We start from the raw sequence: 4,573 nt of genomic DNA on the forward strand, positions 1-4,573 counted from the left end.
AGGGAAGTTGTAAAATCAGTGTGATAGTGGAGGTGGTGAAAAAGTGGTATCAGTTTTCTATTGCTGCTATAACAAATCACCATAACTCAGTGCCATACAATACCCAAATTTATTTTCTTACAGCTCCAAAGTCTGACACAGTTCTTGGCATCAGAGCTGTGGTTCTTTGTAGGCTCAGGGCAGAGTCTGTTTCCTGCCTTTCCCAGCGTTCCGAGCAAATTCTTTGCCTGAGAGACATTTTCACCTTCTAAGCCAGAAAAAGCAACTCCCGTTCCTTTCATATCACAGCGCTCTGAACTCTGATGCTCTATTTTCCATTTTTTGACTGTGCTGTGAACTGAACCCAGGACCTTGAGCATGCTAGGCAGGCTCTCCCCACCGAGCTGATGCCCAGCCCTTGTCTGCCACTTTCAAGGGCCTTTGTGATTCCACTGGGCATACCTGGGTAATTCGGGGTCCTTTCCCCATCTTAACACCAGTCTGTTGGCAATGCCCATTCATCTGCAAGCTTCATCCCCCCGCCAGGGAGTGTGACACACCCACTGCTCCCAGGAGCTGAGGCAGCCATCTTTGAGGAGCCACTGTTCTGCCTCCACAGACACAAACTACTAAAACTCACTCAAGAACAACAGATGATTTCTGGGGCCCTATCTCTAGCAAAGAAGCTGGATTCATAGTTTAAAATCTTCCCAGAAAGAAAACCCCAGACCCAGATGTTTTCACAGGCAAATTCTCCCAAATTACACAGGTTCTACACGATCTCCTCCAAAACAAAACAAAACACTTCCAAAGTCATGACACAAGGTCAGCACCGAGGCAGGCCGGGGGGTGGGGGGTCTCGGGGGCCACGGGAAAGGTACCTATATCCTCAGTGCAGAAATCTCCAGTGGAATATTAGAACTCAAACGCAGCAGTGTATAGAACGATAGCGCAACATAACCAAGGGGGGTTCGTGCGGGGAAGGGAGACTGGTTTCACTCAAGTCACCATCTGCACAGACTGGGAAGAAAAGGCCACACCGTCACCTCAGCAGATGCAGAAGAACTTGGCGCCAGAATCCAGGGTCCACTCACAGCAAAAGCTCTCCGCAGACTTAGAATAGAAGGGGCTTCCTTAATCTGGTGAAGGGAAACTACATAAAACCCTGCACCTGACACCAGACCTAACGGTGGAAGACTGAGTCCTTCCCTGAGATTGAGAACAAGGCAGGAACGTCCACTCTCATCACACCTCTTCAACATTGTACTGGAAATCTGGGCAGTACCTTAGGCAAGAAAATGAAATAAAAAGCATACAGAGTGAAGAAAAGGAAATAAAGCGTAATTCTGACATGACAGCATTCTCAATGTAGAAAATCCTGTGGAAGCCGAGCATAGTGACACACGCCTCTAAACCCAGCACTTGAGAGGCTGAGGCAGGAAGTTTGCTGTGAGTTGGTGTAGTGGTTGATTATGTCAACTTGAGAAGTTTAGAAGCATAACTAAACCTGGCTCAGCAATTGGCCCAGCAATTCTACACCCTAGGGTGTAGAGGAGCCACCCTAGGGTGGATCATCACCTAGACAACATAAAAGGGAAATGAAGAAGGACCGAGGAACTTCCATGCCTTTTGGAGGAGTTCCAGTCTTCACCTTCAGCTTGGACTTAGTCTCCTGGCTTCTAGTGCAGACTCTTCGGCTTCCACCTTGGATCCTTCAGCCTTCCATTGCAGACTCATCGGCCTCCTTGTACGGACTTGCACGGAACTCTGCAGTGAACTCCAGACCCTGGACTGATTCATTCGGTCTGCAGTGTGCAGACACCCTCTGCACACTTCCCCATACAACTCTCTGGCTGACCGTCATAAGCCAATCTTGTAATTTCTTATAATTTGTACATCCTGTTTTATATCTGTTTCTCTGGTAAAACCCTGACTGATACAGTTGGCCAGGCTGGGCCATGAACTTGTTGACTCTCCTGCCTCAGCCTCCCAAGTCGCTGGAATCACAGGTGTGTGCCAACATGCCCAGACTGCCTTTCCTATTAACAAAGTACTTTTCCTGCACTATAACTTGCTATTCTGAGGCATAACAGCAAATTTAGCACATATATCTTTATTTACAGTTTCTCTTCAGATTTATTCTTATTGCAGAGCTTTGCAGACATCATCCTGTGATTTTTTCCTCTTCCTTTATCAAGTGGAGATCTTTGTGCCTTTTCACTTAAGGGGAGGACTTCGCAGCTGCTCTGTGGCATGTCAGAATTGCTAGTGTCACTACCCTACATCTTGGGTCATTATTAAGTAAAATGTTTCTTGCAGATAGGCCCCATGATACCCTAACGGTGACCTGATAGCCAAGGTGGCTCCACAGGACAGGCAGGTGGTGCCCTCAGCACCCACACACTGGGCGTGGGATGCCTCCTATCATCAGCAGGGTGGAGGTGGATGGCGTGAGAGTTCATGCTACTCAGAATGGCATACAGTTTCAAAACCGTAGGGAAGAAGTTTTTACAAAACGTAGGGCTCAGCCTGAACTGCACAGAGAGACCCTGTCTCAAAAACACAAAAAACAAACGAACAAAACCGTAGGGGTGAGAGAGGAGTTTGATTCCTGGCACCATTAAAAAAAAAAGTAAGGGACGTCCTGATATCACTAGGAGCGCACAGGGGTCTGCATGGCGGGGAGGGGGGTTCTGGAACTTGCTTACAGTGGGGTTCTAGGGCTGCAGGGGTCAACATCATGGGCTTGTGTAGCTGAGTATGGATTGTACCTCATGTAAGTTCCAACCTAAATTTTACAAAGGCACGAACTCTGAAGACTCGTTTTCTGGTCACCACAGCCCACCAGGATCTGTGCTCGGAGGCGCCACGCGCCCGCTGTCCCCAGCTCCACACCAGGGGCTGCCCACCTTGGCTTGGAATCTGACACGGCGACTGGATTTACACTAGGGAAGTTGGGATAAGCTACACATCCAGTCTTAACTTGTTTTGCTGATAGTCTGGATTTATGTAACGAAGAAAATGTTGATAATGCCAAATATACTTTCTCGAAGTGTGTTGTTTATGCCGGTTAACATCGTCAACAGCACTGAACATGGAGGGACCTGTCTTATGGTGTTTGACAATGGCTGTCTGCTTCAGCAAAGAAGTCAGCTACTGCTAACAAGTGTAATCTCAATTTAGGTCTCTGTGTCACTCTCATCTAACTCCTTAAGGAGCTTTCATGTCACAGTCACTCAGTGCAACCATAGGTCGGCTGCGGGTAGGAGTGCAGCAAACCAGCGAACACGTTGGAGAGTCGGTGGTCCCTCAGCTAGATGGGCTTCGCGGCGGCGGACTGCACGTTTTAATATGATTTGTACATTGTGTGTTGCGATTCTTTTACAGCCATAAGGTGCATAATAAAGGAGTGTCCGTGCATCCTCTCCTGGCCTCCCAGGGCTGCATGCACAGGACTCGCACCCAAGCCCGGGTCCCCAGGGGTGCCGGAGTCCCAGGAGAATGCGCAGGGAGGAGGTGCAGGCCGGCATCGGGGGTGGAACCGTGTACACCTAAGGCGGTGAAGCAGGAAGGAGGAGGTGGGCGCCAACATCCCGGATACTTAGGTTGGAACCTAAGGGCATTAGAGGGGCTGGGTCCAAAGCCCGCTGGGTGCGGGCTTCACCTCTCTGAGTCCGCTTTTCAGCTGGGAGGCTCCAGGGGTCCTAGTAACACCGCCAGATGAAATAGGGAGATGCAAGACTCCGTCCGTTTCCCTGGGAGGAAGGTGGCGCTGCTGGGTGGAGAGGTGCACAGGGGCTGCCCTGGGGGCAGGGACAGGTGTGCGGGGGTGGGGAGAGCAGCACAAGCTGAGAGGGGGCCAAGGGCGGAGGCACGTGGGATCGTTAGACTCTGTCCGTTGCGCCCAACCCCGGCCTCATCCAGGAAGGGCCCAGAGGCAAGGAGCGTCCGGATGCAGAGGCAAGGTGGTCCCCTCATCCTCTGCCCAGGCTGCGCGCATCAGGTCCCGGTCCATGCGGACGACAGCGGAGCTGCGGCTCTCAGGACGGCCTCCGAGCCTGGGCCTGGGCTCCGCAGGCCCCCTGGGGCTCCCCGCTTGCCAGCTTCCCGCCCTCCGATCTGAAATCGGTTCATGGTTTGAGACATTTGGTGACTATTCGTCAAGCACAAGCTGGGCCTTGCCGGACTCCGGGAGCAAACAAGACACAGGCTGGCGTCCCCTGGGGTGCACGCGCTTTCCTGCACAGGGCGGGGCAGGGGGTGACTTAGGCGAGCCGGGAATGTTTACTAAAATGTGACTTTAACATATACTAGAAGAGCGTACTTAGCGTGTCCAACATAATTTAGTAGATACTGCTTCAGAGGAAGCTGCCCTGAAAGACCTCCCCGCGCACGTCTGCAGCTCCGGCTGCTGAGGAGGCAGAGGCAGGAGGACGCTTGCGCCCGGGACTGGCAGGCGGCCTGCACACTGTAGCGAGACTTCGAAATGGTGGCACTGAGGTTGGGGGAGGGTACAGCGCAGGCCACGCCGGAGGGAACGACGGGCCGCGACGGGCCTCCTGCCTTGAGAGGCGCAGGGGCGCAGCCGGCCGGG

Source organism: Chinchilla lanigera, unplaced genomic scaffold (genome assembly GCF_000276665.1).
Source record: "Chinchilla lanigera isolate Chin_1 unplaced genomic scaffold, ChiLan1.0 scaffold00017, whole genome shotgun sequence".
Lineage (NCBI taxonomy): Eukaryota > Metazoa > Chordata > Mammalia > Rodentia > Chinchillidae > Chinchilla > Chinchilla lanigera.